General features: G+C 42.0%; 1 protein-coding gene across 11 annotated transcripts in view; it reads left to right on the top strand.

Moving 5' to 3' along the window:
• Positions 1-18,678, top strand: part of MYOCD (myocardin) — a 484,310-nt gene that overhangs the window by 311,685 nt on the left and 153,947 nt on the right. The window contains exon 6 of one of the 11 annotated variants that reach the window (XM_084982870.1): positions 13,911-14,072. The exons of the other annotated variants lie outside the window; for them this stretch is intronic. The gene's annotated coding sequence lies outside the window, so the exon portion shown is untranslated. The remainder of the gene's footprint in view (positions 1-13,910; positions 14,073-18,678) is intronic. 11 annotated transcript variants of the gene reach the window in all.

Below are 18,678 nucleotides of genomic sequence, written 5' to 3' on the forward strand. Positions count from 1 at the left end.
AAAAATCAGGCAAAACACGTCTATTCAACGAGTTGTGCTCGTTTGATTACAGGGAGTTTCCTATAACAACCCCCCCAGCTCTACCCCCCTCCCAGCTCTATACCACTTTCCAGCCCTTCCCCCCCATAAATAAATGAGCAAATACAAATTTTAAGAAGCTACCTGTTGGGGTGAAAAAAATCTACCTGGGTTCAAACTTCTCTAAAGAACATAAGCCTACACCTTCTTCAGGTAGAAGAAATGAGACCAGATGTTTTATCCCAAGACAGATGTTCAAATATGCAAAACTGAAAGAAGCACAGACTCCATAAACCCTTTCAGGGAAGAAAAAAAAGTGTTTGATACCTGGAGATTTTTTTAATGATTTTTATTTTTTCCATTATAGTGGATTTACACTGTTCTGTCGATTTCTACTGTACAGCAAAGTGACCCAGTCCTGCGTATACACATACATTCTTTTTTCTCACATTGTCCTCTATCGTGTTCCACCACAAGTGACTGGATGTAGTTGCCAGTGCTACACAGCAGGATCGCATTGCTTATCCATTCCAAAGGCAGTAGTTTGCATCTATTAAGCCCAGACTCCCCAGTCCACCCACTCCCTCCCCCTCCACCTTGGCAACCACAAGTCTGTTCTCCAAGTCCATGAGTTTCTCTTCTGTGAAAAGGTTCGTTTGTGCCATATATTAGATTCTAGATATAAGTGATATCATATGGTATTTGTCCTTCTCTTTCTGACTGACTTCACTGAGTATGAGAGTCCCTAGTTCCGTCCATGTTGCTGCAGATGGCGTCATTCTGTTCTTTCTTTTGGCTGAGTAGTATTCCATTGGGTATAGGTACCACCTCTTCTTAATTGAAGGGACATTTCTAAGGGAGAAATGGAGAAGACGTGATGAAAAGACAGAATGTTCATTAAATCAGTGGAATGATTGGTCACCAGGGACCTGCTGTGTAACAGCACGGGGAACTCTACTTAGTATTCTGTGATCATATATATGGGAAGAAAATCTGAAAAAGAATAGATGTGTGTATAGTGTAACTGAATCACTTTGCTGTACAGCAAGAATTAACATAACATTGCAAATCAACTATACTTGAATAAAACTAAAATAATTACATTTTTTTAAAAAAAACTTTGAAGGGTTCCCACTGCAGTGCAGTGGATTTAAGAATCTGGCTGCAGGGGCTCCAGTCACTGAGGAGGTGCAGATTTAGTCCCTGGTTAAAGGATCCAGCATTGCTGCAGCTGGAGCATAGGGAATTCATATGCTGGGAGGGGGGCGGCTGTAAAAATAAATAAATAAATAAATAACTAAATACTTAAAATAGCAACAACCTTTGAAAATTCTTGCCGCAGTAACTATATAAATTTTCATATTAATGTTGAAAGCTTAGAAAGCATAATAAAACCAATAAAACCTAGTGGTTAAAAGAAATACAGGCTCTGAAGTAAAAATGCAAATTCAATTTCCACATTGAGATGTATCCATTGCTATCCATGCATACAATGCCATCAGCTTACCAGCTGCCTTGAGCCCTCTTCTAGGACGTTCTGAGGCTGTAAGCGGATAATCCATGTCACCACGGCTTTGAAGAGTGTTTAGGACACGGTGCCCAGTCTGTAACTGTTAGCAGCCAGCAGTAAACGTGGAGGTGGCCTTGGCTGTACCAGGATGATCGTAGGGGTTTATTGGAGTAAACCCCAAACCCTGGGACTCAGAAGGACCACAGCGAGTCGAAGCGATGTCCCGCTCTGAGGTCATCTGCAGAGAGAGAGAGCCGTGTTCTGGAAGGAAATGAGACCTGGGGGATATATCGGAACCAGTCAGTTCCTAAAGAACAGGGCAGTGAGCACAGAAGAGACAGGACATGTTTGCATGTGGTAGGGGCGGCAGCAGGTGTGAGCAGAACATAAAATAGAGAAACGCCAGATGACACGACCTTGGGAAAAAAGCATCATCCCCATAACAGACATGATAGTTAACAGATGCTGTAAAGGGAATTTTGTCATTCGTTCATTCAGTTCACTTAGCAAATACTTATTTACGCCCTAATGTGCCAAGTACTATGTCAGAGGCAAGAGGCAGAGCCAAGACGTGCCGGAAGGTTACAAATAGGGAGACGTTTTGAAAAATTAATCATAAGTATCCTGGATTTTTACCATGAAAAAAGGTCAGAGAGCTACAGCAGCATAGGAACCCTCATTTAAATAGGGTCCAAAATCTTCATAAGTACCCGACATAGTGTCTTCAAGGATGCGGGTTCGATCCCTGGCCTCGCTCAGTGGGTTAAGGATCTGGTGTTGCCACAGGATGTAGTGTAGGTTGCAGATGGGACTCAGATCCGGTGTTACCGTGGCCGTGGTGTAAGCGGGCAGCTGCAGCTCTGATTTGACCCCTAACCTGGGAACTTCCATATGTGGCAGGCACGGTCCTTAAAAAAGAAAAAAGAAAAAAAAGATGCAACAGTATTCTAGGGACCATGATGGATGAGCAATTAAGAAGGTATTTTAAAATCAGAATTCCTGAAGTTTATCTGTGAATTGGTCGTGGGGGTTGAGGCAGATGGGGACAGCAACAGGGGATTGGTGGTGCCATCTGCCAAGTTACAGAGCACAGACCATACAGATCGGAGAGGAGGAAACCTCCAGAGGTGCCATTGACCTCAAGCTGGTACCTGAAAGCAGTGGAACCGACAAGACCTGCCAAGAAAGGGGAAGCCGCGAGTGTAAGGATCACCAAGACAGGTTCTTGGGACGACCACGTGGGCCAGACTGGAGGGAGAGGAGGAGCTGTTAAATGACAAGGACAAGTGTGACATGAAAGGGCTGTCCCTAGGCCCTTCTAAGATGACACTGTTGGGGCTCGTAAAGAAAGGGGCGTTCTCTGTCCTGCTGTAGAATTTGTTTATTACATGTGTGTCCGTCTCCACCTGCTAGAATGTAAGTTCATCAGGATACAGACCTTCATTTTGCTACCACCAGTGTCCTGAGCAGTACTTGCTACAGGGCCAGTGTTCAGTATTTGCTGACTTTCTTCCAAATAAATGAAGGCATTGGTGAAGCTTCTTCCACAGTGCTCGCCCATTTATAGTTGTTACAAAAAACACGTACGTCTCACTTTTTTAAAAATGACACTGAGAGAAATAGCCATGAAGGCAGAAGGCAGGTCAAGGAGGGTGAGTCCAGACACCAGGAGAAGGAAGGGTTTCAGGAAGGAGCAAGTGGTCAGTGGGGGTTGATGGTGCCATGAAGGCTGGTGGGACACTGTTGGAAAGTGCCCACTGCTGGGAGATGGGGAAAGAGCTGAAGGATGGGTCTGAGGCGTTCATACCTCCAGGCAAAGAGCCCACAGGAAGGATGGGGGCGCTGGTCGGGACTCAGGAGGCTGACCCGTCAGGAAGTGGTCTGGGCTTGTCACTGCGATAACCAGATGGAGCCAATAGCAGCTTCTCACACAGCAGACCAGAAAGGGGCCGATCAAGTTTCTTGACCTACAATTCCCTCCTTACCTCTGCAGGCTGCTGAATTGCAACATTCAAAAAGGGTCCATTTAACACACAAGAGGGGTTTTTAAATTCCTCCTGGATTGTACAACTACAAGAGTCAGATGAAACTTTTTCATTCAAAGATGGAAAGACAGTTGCTAATTTAGACTCTATGAAGGATTCCTAAAATAAACTATAAAAAAACAAAAAAAATTAATAAATTTTAATAAGCCAATGATTTTTTCCTCAGTAACATTCAAGAAAACCCTGATTATTTTTAAAAAAAGGTAAAAAAAAAAGCTAGAATTTCAATAGCAAGCTTAAAATGTTATTATAAGCTCTCTTAATTGATATAGGCTAGCTACTAAAACATGGAAGAAAAAAAAAAGCCTTGCAAATTTAAGTGGCTTAACCTGATAGAAGTGTGTCCTTTGATCATGGGCTTATCAGACACAACTTAGAATAGATTTACAAGGAGATCCTGCTGAATAGCATTGAGAACTATGTCTAGATACTCATGTTGCAACAGAAGAAAGGGTGGGGGAAAAATGTAATTGTAATGTATACATGTAAGGATAACCTGACCCCCTTGCTGTACAGTGGGAAAATAAAAAATTTAAAAAAATATTTAAAAAAAATGAAAATGCATAATGCAGATATCTGTCAGATTGCCTTCCATGCAGTGACTCAGGGACCCAGGCCTTTTCCATCCTAGTGGCTATAAGATAGAAAATTTCCTCTCTCTCTCCAAATAATCTGTACCTGTAATAAATACCAGTGAAATCTAATATCATTTGGGGAATTTGATCAAGTAATTCTATAGTTCATTTCAAAGGAATGCAATTTTGAAAATATTTGAAAAAATTAATGATTGGGTACTTGACCTCTGGAAATTAAAATAATCTACAATCATTTCTTTTCTTTTCTTTCTTTTCCTTTCTTTTTTGCTTTTTACAACCACACGCGTGGCATATGGAAGTTCCCAGGCTAGGGGTTGAATCTGAGCTACAGCTGCTGGCCTACACCACAGCCAAAGCAATGCAGTATCCGAGCCACATCTGCAGGCTATGCCATAGCTCACGGCAATGCCAGATCCTTAACTCACTGAATGAGGCCAGGGATCGACCCCACATCCTCATGGATACTGGTCAGATTTATTTCCACTGTTCCACAACAGGAATTCTCAAGCTTCAATCATTTCTTTCACTGTATTTTTTTTTTCACTTTATTTTGCAATAATTGTAAATTCACATTAAGTGGCAAAGACAGTACAGAGGGGTTCTGTGTACCTTTCACCCATTTTTTCCCAGTGCTAAAACCGGGAATTTGACCTTGGATGTAGTTCTGTGTCATTTTATCGCATGCATGGGTCTGTGTAACCACCACAGCAAACAAGACACAGAACTTTCTCATCATCACAGAGATCTCCCTTGCACTATGCCTTTATAACCACCTCATCTTCCTCCCCTCTCCCCCACCTCTTAATTCCTGGAAGCCACTCATCTGTTTCCACCTCCATGATATTGTCATTTTGAGAATGTTTTAGAAATGGAATCATACATCCTGTGACCCTTTGAGATTGTTCTTTGTCACTCTGCACAGTGCCTTTGAAATCCACCCAAGTTGTTGCATGATACAAGAGTTCATTGCTTTTTACTGCTGAGTAGTATTCCACAGCGTGGATGCATCAGAATTTGTTTAACCATTTACCTATTGATCAAAATTTGATTGTGTCCCGTTTGGGGTAGCTAGAAATACTGTTATAGTCCCACATGTCCCTGAGGTTGTGGTCTCCTTTTTAAAAGCCTCTTCTCTCTCTGTTGTTCAAACTAGATAATTTCTAGTATTCTATCTTCGAATTCTCCTATTCTTTCTTCTCTCCTCTCGCTTCTGCTGTCCAGCCCCTCCGCCTAGTTTTGTTGTGGTGATTTTATATTTTCATTCTAGAACTTCTCCTTGGTTCTCCTTTCTAGCTTATATTTCTTTGCTGAAGTATTCTTTTGTTTGCTGAAACTTTCTATGTTCTTGGTATGATGAGTGATGTTTTCACAGAGACCAGGGCATTTTAGGCATCAGACTATAATATTATATCTTATTTATTTATTTACTTTTTTTTTAGTGGCTTGAAACAACACAGATTTATTATCTGACACTTCTGGAAGTGAGAGATTCAAAAACGTGTTCAGTGGGCTAACATCAAAGTGCAAGCAAGCCTGCATGCCTTCTTGAGGTCCTGGGGGAAATCCATGTCGTTGCCCTTTCCACTTTCATCTTGGGACTCTCCTGCCTTCTTCAAAGGCAACAGCGTAGCATCTTCCAAATCTCTCCTATAATGGTCCTGTCTTCTTCCCTCCTCTTTGACTGTAACCTTCCCAGGTCCCACTTATAAGGACTTTGTGATTACATCAGCCCTATCCAGATAATCCGGGAAAATCCCCATCTCTTGATCTTAATCACCTCTACAAAGTCCCTCTGACCACGAAGAGGGACATATGTTTCAGAGATGAGGGCATGGAGATCTTTTGGACCATTATTCAGGCAGCCACATATCTTTGTAGTTAACTTAGGCAGCTAAGCCTTACTCCCCTAATCTTTCAGAGAGGACTATTTATATCACCAAGGGATAAGTCCTGAATCATTAGATTTTCATCTCAGCTAGCAAGTGGAGTCCACGGTTCATAAAAACATTCTTCTTTAAGACTGATGTCATTGACTTTATTATGTTAACCACTTTCTGGTACCCGCCCTTTATGCTCTTGGTTTATAATTCCTTCCCAGGCCATGTGGACAGTAGCGTGTTTATGGACACAACTCAGGTTTCTCAGTTTTTGAGGTTCTCAACTCCAGAGAGTTTCTCCTTGTGGGTAGACCACACTAGGTACTGATTCCAGGTTCACCACTTGTAACTGCTTCATCCATGAAATCTGAACTTTAGCATATTCTACACTGATCAGTCTCTTACTCTCTGGCTTCAGCTAAACCTCAGTCCATCTAGTTCTTGATTCATCAACAATAGTAGTCAGTGAGTCTCTCCCGTTTGCATCATCTCAGTTCCCATTGACGTTTACATACTCAGATTAGGGTAAGTAATAAATTGAGTTGACGTTTATCAGACTCCACTCATTCTCTCCGCATTACTCCATCAGACAGATTTGCTGGTGATGAGACCTCCTGGTTCTTGCACTTTTTATTTATTGTATTTTTTTGTCATGATTTTTATTTTTTCCATTAGAGCCAATTTATAGTGTTCTGTCAATTTTCTGCTGCACAGCAAGGTGACCCAGTCACACATACGTGTACACATTCTTTCTTCTCACATTGTCATGCTCCAACACAAGTGACCAAACATAGTTCCCAGTGCTATATCCAGCAGGATCTTCTTTCGACCCTTCTCCAGCACCACTCTGGTGAGCAAAAGGAGGCAAGGCATCTAATTTCTGCCAGATGGGTGGGCTTGGAGGATCCAGCCTCTCCACTCAGCCTCCACGGACACCTGGGGAGCATGGGAGGGACTCCTGCTTACTGTTGGTGGCAGGGGGTGTGTGGAAGGTTTGGCTTTTATTAGATGTGTTCCTTGACTCTATCCCAGCAAGATGGGGGTAGAGCCCCTCATTACTGCTCCCCATACGGCCTCCACTGACACCATGGGAGGGGTGGGGGGCCTGGTTAACAATGACCGGTGATAAAAGTTCTGACTCTCCACTAGGCCTCTTCTGACCCCACCTGGCATCTTGTTATATAACCTGGCAATGATGGAAGTCTGGCCTCTCCACTTGGTCTCTACTGGAAGGTGCCAGGAATAGCCATGGTTTTTTTCTGTGGTGTTTGGCTGGAGTGAGCCATTATGATCGGAAAGTTTCCTGTCTTGCAGTAGGACCTCTTTCCAGGCCCTTGGCTGGAGAGAACTGGCTTTTGTTGGCATCTTTTTTTCTCCCTCTGTTTTAAAATTGAAATATAGTTGATGTGGAGTTCCTGTTACGGCTCAGCGGGTTATGAACCCAACTAGGAGCCATGAGGATGTGGGTTTGATCGCTTACCTTTCTCAGTGGGTGAAGGATCTGGTGGTGCCGTGAGCTGTGGTGGAAGTCACAGACGTGGCTCAGATCTGGTGTTGCTGTGGCTGTGGGGTAGGCCAGCAGCTGTAGCATCAATTTGACCCCTAGCTTGGGAACATCCATATGCCACAGGTATGGCCCTAAAAAAAAAAAAAAAAAAAAAAAAGGCAAAAAAAATATAGTTGATGTGCAATATTATAGAAGTCTTAGGTGTATAATACAGTTATTCATAATTTCTGAAAGTTTTACTCCACTTATAGTGATTGTGAAATATTGGCTCTATTCCCCATGTCGTACAATATATCCTCATCATAGCTTATTTTAACCCTATTAGTTTGTACCTCTTAATCCCTTATCCCTGTGGTAACTCTCCCTCCATCCTCTCTCCACTGGTAACCATGGGTTTTTTTCCCTATATCTGTGAGTCTGCTTCTTTTCTGTTTTACTCACTAGTTTGTTGTATGTTTTAGATCCCACATCTAAGAAATATTGTACAGTATTTGTCTTTTGCTGTCCGACTTATTTCACTAAACGCAATACCCTCCAAATCCACCCATGAAATTGCAAATGGTCGAATTTCATCCTTTTTTACAGCTGAGTAGTATTCTCTTGTATACATACCACAGCCTTTTGATCCATTCATCTGTCGATGGACAGTTAGGTTGCTTCTACATCTTGACTATTGTAAATAGTGCTGCTGTGAACATGGGGTTCATGCACCTTTTCAAATTAGTGGTTTTTTTTTTTCCAGATGTATACCCAGGAGTGAAATTGCTGGATCATACGGTGGTTCTAGTTTTAGTTTTTTTGAGAAAGCCTCCGTACCGTTTTCCACAGTGGCTACACGAGTCTACATTCCCACCAACAGTGTGCGAGGGACTTCTTTGCTCCACATCCTCGCCGACATTTGTTCTTTGTGGTCTTTTTGATGAAAGATGTGAGGCAAATAATTCATCGTGGATTTGATGCGCATTTCTGTTTGGGTTTCCCTTGTCTGCCCCTGTTAGTGTTTCTTGGCCACTGTCTTCTCAATTCCAAGTGTGGGATATATAAGGAAGTAAGAAGAATCCAGAAGACTCACCACTGTGACATTCCTTGGATCTTGAGGTCCTTAGCCAAGACCTTTGAGAGTCTTCTTGTGATTCTTGTGTATAAAATACCCAGGACTTATAGTTGTACGTAGCAGGAGGAAGAAGAAAACGTATGTCTACTCCATTTTCCCAGGAGTGGATGTCCAGGCTCTAGTAGTTTAAAAGTGTAAAATGTCAGAGAGTTCAATATTGCATCAGGAATGAACAGAACAGGTCATTCCTGATGCAGCAAGAGAGAAACCCACTTTAAGATATCAGTAAGAGGGAGTTCTCTTGTGTGCTGCAGGTGGAGCATCCAGCATTATCACTGCAGCGGCTGGGGTCCCTGCTGTGGCACAGGTTCCATCCTTGGCTATAGAATTTCCACATGCTGCAGGCGCGGCCAATAAATAAATAAATAAATAGTAAAATAAATTAAAATAAAATAACATGCAATGAAATAAAACAGTGACTTTCCAATTCTATTTGAAAAAAAAAGAAACCAGTAAGAATTCATCAGCAAATGTTGGGAAACTAGGTAAATTACTGGAAAAAGCACAATTAGATCTCTGCACGTATAATATTCCAAAATGAATTCCAGATAGATTAATTGTATAATTAATTAATTTTAAAAGCAAAACCATATAGGATAGAATATAAGCACATTATAAAATCAGGATGGGAATAAATTTGTAACATTCTATACACAAACAATGGCTAAAATACGAATAATTCTTTTTTTTTTCCTTGTCTTTTTGCCTTTTCTAGGGCTGCTCCCTCAGCACATGGAGGTTCCCAGGCTAGCGGTCGAATTGGAGCTGTAGCCGCTGGCCTACACCACAGCCACAACAACACCAGATCCGAGCCGTGTCTGTTCCTACACCACATCTCACGGCAACGCCAGATCCCCAACCCACTGAGCGAGGCCAGGGATCGAACCCGCAACCCCATGGTTCCCAGTCGGATTCATTAACCACTGAGACATGACGGGAACTCCAAGATAATTCTTATAAATTATTAAGAAAATATAAATGCTATAAGTACAAAATAATTGTAGAAAGGTACAGAGATTATTTGCATAAAGAATACAAGTAGCTGGAGTTCCCTTGGTGGTGCAGTGGCTAATGAATCCGACTAGGAACCATGAGGTTGCGGGTTCGATCCCTGGCCTTGCTCAGTGGGTTAAGGATCCAGCGTTGCCATGAGCTGTGGTCTAGTTCGCAGGCGTGGCTCGGATCCCACATTGCTGTGACTGTGGTGTAGGCTGGCGGCTGCAGCTCTGATTCGACCCCTAGCCTGGGAACCTCCACATGCTGTGGAAGTCGTCCTAGAAAAGGTAAAAAGACAAAAAAAAAAAAGACAAAAAGAAAAAAAAAAGAATACAAATAGCCAATAAGAAAAATTCTTCCCTTCTCAAGTACTTGGTAAAATGAAAATTAAACAAATTAGTTCTTTTGGATTTTGTTTTGCATTGGTTCTTTTTTGGTCTATTAAGTAGCCTCTTTTTTTTTTTTTTTTTTTTTTTTTTTTTTTTTTGTCTTTTTGCCTTTTCTAGGGCTGCTCCCACAGCGTATGGAGGGTCTCAGGCTAGGGATCGAATCAGAGCCGTAGCCACTGGCCTACGCCAGAGCCACAGCAACTTGGGATCCGAGCTGCGTCGCAACCTACACCACAGCTCAGGGCAATGCCAGATCCTCGACCCACTGAGCAAGGCCAGGGATCGAACCCGAAACCTCATGGTTCCTAGTTGGATTCGTTAACCACTGTGCCACTATGGAAACTCCTATTAAGTAGCCCTTTTTAAAAAAATTTTTTTTCGTTGATTTTCTCATTGGTAACTTTCCCCAAATCAAAGACTTAGAATTAAAACACACTTTTCATATATTTTTAAAATATCTTAAAAATATTTTTTTTAATTTTTAATGAAATAGTTGATTTATAATATTGTGTTAGTTTCAGGTGTAGTCAGTATTTTTGCAGGTTATACTCTATTATAGGTTAGTACAAGTTAATAGATATAATTCCTGTGCTAATAGTATATCTTTGTTGCTTACCTATTTTATATATAGTAGTTTGTATCTGTTAATCCCATGCCCTAATTTGCCCCTTCCCCCTCTTCTCCCCTTTATAACCAAAAGTTTCTTTTCTTTGTCTGTGAGTCTGCTTCTGTTTTGCATATACATTCATTTGTATTATTTTTTAGATTCCATATACAAGTGATATCACACAGTATTTGTCTTTCTCTTTCTGACTTATTTTACGAAATATTATATTCTCTAGGTCTATCCATATTACTGTAAATGGCAGTGTTTCACTCTTTTTATGGCCAAGTAATATTCCACTGCATTGATATGACATCTTAATCCAGTTATCTGTGGATGGGCAGATGGGTTGCTTCCATGTATTGGCTACTATAAATAGTTCTGCTATGAACACTGGGGGGCATGTATATTTTTGAAATCCTCTTTTAATTTTTTGCAGATATTTACCCAGGAGTAGAATTACTGGGCCACATGACAGTTCTGTTTTTTAATTTTTTTAAGAATTCATCATACTGTTTCCATAGTGGCTGCACCAATTTATATTCCCACCGAATATCCCATGCTCTTGGGTTGGGATAATTAATATTATTAAAATGGCCATACTCCTCAAAGCAATTTACGTATTTAAGGCAATCACTGTCAAAATACCAATGACATCTTTCACAGAACTAGAACAAATAACCCTAAAATTTATAGAGAACCTCAAAGACCCCAAATTGCCAGAGAAATTCTGAGATAGAAGAATAAAACTGGAGGTATACGAGGTCCCTGGTGGCTCAGCAGATTAAGGATCTGGTGCTGTCAAGGCAGTAGTTCAGGTCACTGTTGAGGTGCAGGTTGGATTACTGACCTAGGAACTTCCTCATGCTGTGGGCAGAGCCAAAAACAAACAAACAAACAACAACAAAACTGAAGGTATAAACCTCCCAGACTTCAGACTATACCGCAAAGCTACAATCATTCAAACAGCACAGTATTGGTACAAAAACAGATACATAGATTAATGGAACAGAATAGAGTCCAGAAATAAACCACACACCTATGGTCAATTAATCTATGATAAAGGAAGCAAGAATATACAATGGAGAAAAAACAGCCTCTTCAACCAGTGGTGCTAGGAAAACTGCACAGACCCATGTAAAACAATGAGATTAAAACATTCCCTCACACTATACACAAAAATAAGCTCCAAATAGATTAAAGACCTAAATATAAGATCTGAAACCACAATAAAATGCCTAGAAGAAAACACTCTTTGACATAAATCATAGCAATATTTTCTTGGATCAGTTGCCTAAGCCAAAAGAAATAAAAGCAAAAATTAACAAATGGGATCTAATTAAACTTAAAAGCTTTTGCACAGCAAAGGAAACCATCAACAAAATGAAAAGACAATTTGCTGAATGGGAGAAAGTATTTGCCAGTAAGAGCACTGACAAAATCTACAAAGAGCTCATACAACTCAGTAACAAAAAAATAAACAACCCAGTCAAAAAATGGGCAGAAGACCCTAACAGACACTTTTCCAAAGAAGACATGCAGGTGAAAAGATACTCAGTTTTGCTAATTATCAGAGAAAATGCAGATCAAAACAACACTGAGATAGCACCTCATACCAGTCAGATTGGCCACCATCAAAAGTCTACAAATAGCAAAGGTGGGCGAGAATACGGAGAAAAAGATACCCTTGTAATTAGTCCTTTAAATAAAGTGAAGGTGGAAAAACTTTAGACGGGCTGTCTGAGCTAGGCACTAATTTATAAACATAGTCATAGTAGGAACCACATTAATAATACATTTTTTGGCAGAAATATTGCCAATAAGTGTCGGAAATAACAAAGGTTGTCATTCCTTTTGACTAAATGATTCTACTCTGGGGAACTGATACTAAGGAAAAGAAGACTGCCTGAAAATTCATGGACAAGAGTGCTTATAATGCAGGTATTAATAATCATGAAAAAGTAGTGAAAAACTAAAGATTCTGATGATGAAGAATTGGTTAAAAAACATTGGCACATCCATAGGATAGCCTACCACGAGGCTATTATAAGCCATGTTCTGTAAGAATAGTTAATGTCATGGGAGAGTGCTCATAATTCATCATGAAATAAAAAACCAAAAGCCGATTACAAAGCACTTTAGACACTAATGTTATTTTACTAGATTAAACACGTTCAGAGAAATGGCACATCAAGAAAACGTTAAAATATCAGTCCTTGAAAATGAGGTATTGCAACTGTGATTAATTTTTATTCATCAGCCCTGTATTTTCCGGTTTTCAAAATGTATTTTTAACAGCATGCTTTTATATTGAAAATAAAAACAGTACATGCATGTATATCCTGTTCTTAGAGACAGTTGGTGACGCCCTCTGAGACACGGGGCCCTTTTTAGCTGTGTGTTCATCCTTCGTGGGCTTTTTGGTTTTTATTTTTTTCGCTTGTTGCTTTATTGTTACAACATGGCGATCGCATCTCCAGACATCACACCAACACTCCCAGTAAAAAGGAGGAGGCAACAGAGCCCACCTTCTAGTTCTGTACCTCCTTCTCATCGGCACTGTTTCCCAGAAACCCTTTCAACAGGCTTGCTTACCTCTCCCATGGCCAACCATGGGAGCAAAGGAATAACTGTTCAATTTTCCAGGCTCCACAGTCGATGATGGCCAGAAAGAAGGGGCTGGGAAGGGAGGCCAAGTGAGCCAACTGCGGTTTTCGCATAGTATTTTTATGTCGAAAATTAAAAGCATATTTTGTCGAGTGTGTTATCCAACGTAGTGACAACCAAAAATGGAAGAACTGTGTCTTGTAGTCCCTGGAAAGAGCGCTTGTGACATCAGACCATTAAAAGGAACGAGGAGATGTGCTTACAAATTATCCAGGCTCTGATCCCTCCACGGCAGGGGCACGACACTCTATACGACGTGTCTTTTTACTGTGCAAAGAGGAGAAGGTGGATTTCGAGCCCACGCCTCTCCACCATAAACCCTTCCTTCCATGTGCACGTCGTTGTAGGCCACAGGGAAGAGCGCTTTCAAGCTGTGTCTGGTTACATGAAACCTGAGTCAGACGTCCAGTGACTGCACAAGAAAAGAAAAAATCATCTCAAAGCAGGCTTGATCATACAACTAAGGCAGCGAGCAGTTGGACAGAGAGGAAAGTCTGGGGGTCAGACGATCTGGGGGACCCCATTCCATGGGGCTGCTGGACAGCGGGGGGGCGCTTGGACTCATCACTGACTCTGAGCAATTTCAGTTTCCTAGGCGAAGATCAGGGAGTGTGTGGAAGAGACCCCTTCTGCACTTGGAGCACGAGGTGACCAGATCCTATTAGCATTGATTTCTTCTGAAAATGAAGAACTGCAGAAAATCACGCAAGACCCTCTTCCTGGGAGCGGGCCGGAGGGAGCGCAGAGAGGTCTGGGGGAACCAAAATGGGAGAGGGCGTTGGCTCTGGGTCAGCTGCCGTCATTCGCAGTACAGAGTATGATCCACGGGGGACAGAGAGCAGAGAGAAAGCCTCAGAACCCAATAAAATTCTAGCGGCATTATTTTTGCACCTTTGGAGAAGTGGCTTAGCAATGCTATGAATGGAACCCACACTCAACGCAAGAAGTGGAGTCCTTGTGGATTTCATTTCACAAACTAGAAAACGCACACACATATCCCAAGGAGTACCTGCTGTGGCACAGTGGGTTAAGGATCTGGCATTGCCACAATCGTGGTGTAGGTCACAGCTGCAGTTCAGAATTGATTCCTGGCCCGGGAACTTCCATATGTCATGGGCGTGGCCAAAAAAAAAAAAAATCCAACAACACATGCTGCAACCGTGAAACAAATCACGATGATCAAAAAGTTGTTACTGGGAGTTCCCGTCATGGCTCAGTGGTTAACGAATCCAACTAGGAACCATGAGGTTGTGGGTTTGATCCCTGGCCTTGCTCAATGGGTTAAGGATCTGGCGTTGCCATGAGCTGTGGCGTAGGTCACAGACATGGCTCAGATCTGGCGTTGCTGTGGCTGTGGCGTAGGCTGGTGGCTACAGCTCCGATTGGACCCCTAGCCTGGGAACCTCCATATGCCTGGGAGCAGCCCTCAAAAGGCAAAAAGACAAAAAAAGAAAAAAAAGTTGTTACTGATAGTTACTAAAATCTTTCAGTCCAGGAATCAGAGGCCATACAGGGAACCCTGCACTGGTACCATGGAATGTTATCAGCTTTCTTGTTTGGATGAAGATGATGGCTGTCAGCATAGGCTGTGGTTGAGTAGGAGTTCTTCCTCCATCCCTTTTAGCTGTGTGACATTTCGCAGGTTACTTAACCTCTCTGTGCTTCCATTCATTTCTCATCTGAAACATGGGGGACAATAATGCACCCACTCCTGAGAACTCGGTGAAGTTTTACAATTTTTAATTTCTTTTTTACTTTTTTTCTTTTTGCTTTTTAGGGCTGCACCTGTGGCATATGGAAGTTTCCTGGCTAGGGGTCAAATCGGAGCTACAGCTGCCCGAACAACCACAGCAATTCGATATCTGAGCCACATCTGCAACCTGCACCACAGCTCATGGCAACGCTGGATCCTTAACCTACTGAGTGAAGCCAGGGATCAAACCCACATCCTCATGGATACTAGTTAGGCTCGTTACCCCGAGGCATAACAGGAACTTCCTACATTTTAAATTTCTAATTCTTGGTCTCTAGATAGTTATTATCAGGTAATTTTTAATTTTTCAAATAAATCAATGAATTATAAGCTGTTATATACTTAGTAACTTGTGCGGTATTTCTTCATTTGGGGCAACGAGTGTCTGTATGCAGAAATGTACAGAAATGTCAAAAGTAGGAAGTTTACCATAAAGCTGGGGGAAGCATTTAATAAAATTCATTCCAGAGGATTTGTGGTTTGCAAACAGTTGTTGCTAAAGTCCTGAGCTGCTCCCCAAGGCAGGTACCTCTGCTTCTGGGGAGCAGGCGCAGAACAAGGGAGATGGAAGGTCTGGACAGGGCAGGAGGAAAAATGCACGTTTGGATTTGGCAAATGCTATCTTTTGGCAAACACTGACAAGGTAACTGAAAATGGCCATGGAAACAAAATTGGACATGTTTTCAACGATTGCCTATTGCTATTTCTCTTGTCGGATGCCTCCCCTGGGTCCTTAGCAGGTGGTCCACTTTAAACATGAGGTGTTAAAACAGACGTTCTGATCAGTGGGACAAGGCTGTGTTGTTCATTAAATGGTATTGAGACAGCTGGCTACCCATTTGGAAAAACAAAGCCAGAACCCTATCTCAAACCAAAATAAACCACAAATGGGTTAAATAGTTAAAGAAAGAGACAGAACATCAGAAGAAAATACAGGTGAATAACCACGGGATTACATTATGTGGAAAAGGCATTATGACTGCAATACTTAGCAGGAATGAAAATGAGAAACATGATTGTTGACTGCATTTAAAATTTTTTAAATGTCCCCTTCTAAAAAAATATATTTATATATATATAGAGGCGCAATAAGGAGAAAAGTAACTTCAGAAAAATAACTTCAAGATACCAGGTTAGGAGGTTACTAGCCTTACGCAGAAAAAACCTTTATGAGTGAATCAAGGAAATGACCTCTTCCCTTCTTCTCCCTCTGCCCTAATGTGGCCACGGCCATAAAAAGAAGAAAGACATATGGGGAGGAGAGGAAGAAAACGCGGTAGCACATGTTCGCAGCTGCTTTTCACCTGTCAAGTTGTCAGCTACAGCGCAGCCCCGCTCTGCGTTCAGGAAAGCGTTGCCATGCAACGTGCAGGTGCGTGCGTGGATGCTGGCAGTGGAAGTAGACAAAACCTTTTCGGAGACCTAGTGGGTCATTCAGATCATTTTTCTAGAGAAAAGTCTTTGGCAACTTGTAATATTTATCCGTAGAAACTGTGGTCAGGCACATGCATGGAGGTTCACATCGGGCATGCTCATCGCAGAGAATTTGGGTATCGCGACAGAAAATCAAGCAGCATCTATCTTCCGAGGCTTGTTTGGAATCGAGATTTGTCAATGCCACATTGCGAATGATACTTCAATAAAGTTATATCTCAATATAGTTAAATTATACCTCAATAAATTATAATTCAATTATACGTCAATGAAATTAAAAATTAAAAGAAATTTTAATGAATCAAGATGTCGCTTCCACAGTGAAATACTGTGAGACTTTTTTTTAGTGTTACGTGGATGTAGGGTGACATCACATTCAAAACCTTATAAGACAAGAGTATAGCGTAAATCATATTTTTACCAAAATTCTGGAGTTCCCTGGTGACTCAGGGGTTAAGGATGTGGCGTTGTCACTGCTGTGGTTCGGGGCGCTGCTGTGGCATGGGTTCAGTCCCTGGCCCAGAACTTCTGCAGGCTGTGAAAGTTTAAAATATCCTTGAAGGTAATCACGGAGCAGGTGCATTTCTCAAATCTCTGGTCTCATGAGTTGAAACTAGATGTGTCCTGAGTCCTACCCCTTGAAACTCTGGGGCCACAGAAAGCTTGTCTCTTTCTTCTGGTGATAGATTTAAGGAACTATTCCTTGACTCCAATTATGATCCAACACATGCTGTCTTTGCTAAGTCAGTCCATTCATGACAGAAGGATAAAGATGAGGGTCTTGATAAAAAGAAAAAGAGAGCAAATAATTCAACAGCGTGAAACATGATTTCCTGCTGGGTTGGTTATTTATATGATTTTCAGCGAAAATGACAGCCAGCTGAATGAGAGGGAAAAAACAAGATCACTAAACTTAAACAGTGCTATTGGAAAACTGAAGATGAAATGTAAATACCCATTTTGCCGGTTTCATGTTTATCACATAATCACAGCACTACCATATTTGGAATAAATTGCCTCACACTTGAATGCAAATGTGGCTGATATATTTATTACAATATTTTGGACGTGGGTCCCCATCATGCAATCTTTTCATATGCTTGTTTTACCCAGAAATGAATGTGCTGGATGGTTTCCAAGCTGTAATTTGGATTTATAAGAATGTAAATACCACATTATAATGGAGTTCCCAGTGGCTTTTTAAGCGCATGGAAATTAGGCAACAGCAGATGAAAGCGTGTTCAGAAGCCCAGGAACACATCTGCCCCCATCACTGCCCCCGCGAGCCTCCCATTTGCATGAGCCATATTGCAAAATTCATTTCTGTGCATCTCAGAGACTTTTTCAGCTTTTCAAAAGCCTTCCCCACCAGCACAATGACTCGTGCCTCCTGAGAGTTACAGACAAGTTAACTGGTAGTTATAAAATGGAGCATAAGCTGCAATTGGTGAAAATAGAAGATTTCACTGGAAGTCAAAAGAGAGGCACCCTGGAGCTCCCTGTGGCTCAGTGGGTTAAGGATCTAGTGTTGTCACTGCTGTGGCTGGGTCACTGCTGTGGTGCAAATTTGATTCCTGGTCTGGGAACTTCTGCATGCAAGGGCACAGCCAAAAAAAAAAAAAAAAAAAAAAGAGAGAGAGAGAGAGAGAGGGAGAGAAGCCCCTTTGCAACCTGGATACCTGAGCACACAAAAGGCTGGCCAGAGTAAGGGGCGCATCTAATGTGAGGCATGATGGATGAGTAGCCATTTCTCAGGTGAATGGGGAGACAGGTATTCCAGGCAGAAGGAACTGTGTTTGGAAAGTCCAGGCAGGAGACGGGAGAGGGCCTGGAGGGCCCGAAGGGGTGGGACAGGGCACTGGAGTGGAGAGTGCCAGAGGGAGGAGTGAGAGCTGGGCAGAGGGCAAGGAGTGCTTCCACCACGTGGGGCCATGAAAGTCATATTCAGCAGGTGGGATTTCACCCCAAGTGTGTTTGGGGTGCAACTCCCATCCCTATCCCCCTTCCCCAAATGCATACGTTGAAGGCTTAATCTCCTGTACCTCAAAATGTGACAGTATCTGGAGGTAGGGTGCTTAAAGACAATTAATGTAGCCCAAAGGTATTAGGGTGGGGCCCTAACCCAGTAGGATCAGTGTCCTTACAAAAGGAGGTTCGGATACACAGTG

This window comes from Sus scrofa, chromosome 12 (assembly GCF_054392235.1).
Source record: "Sus scrofa isolate SSC_HxYL_T2T_F1_AM1 chromosome 12, Sscrofa_HxYL_maternal_Yorkshire_Landrace_v2.0, whole genome shotgun sequence".
Lineage (NCBI taxonomy): Eukaryota > Metazoa > Chordata > Mammalia > Artiodactyla > Suidae > Sus > Sus scrofa.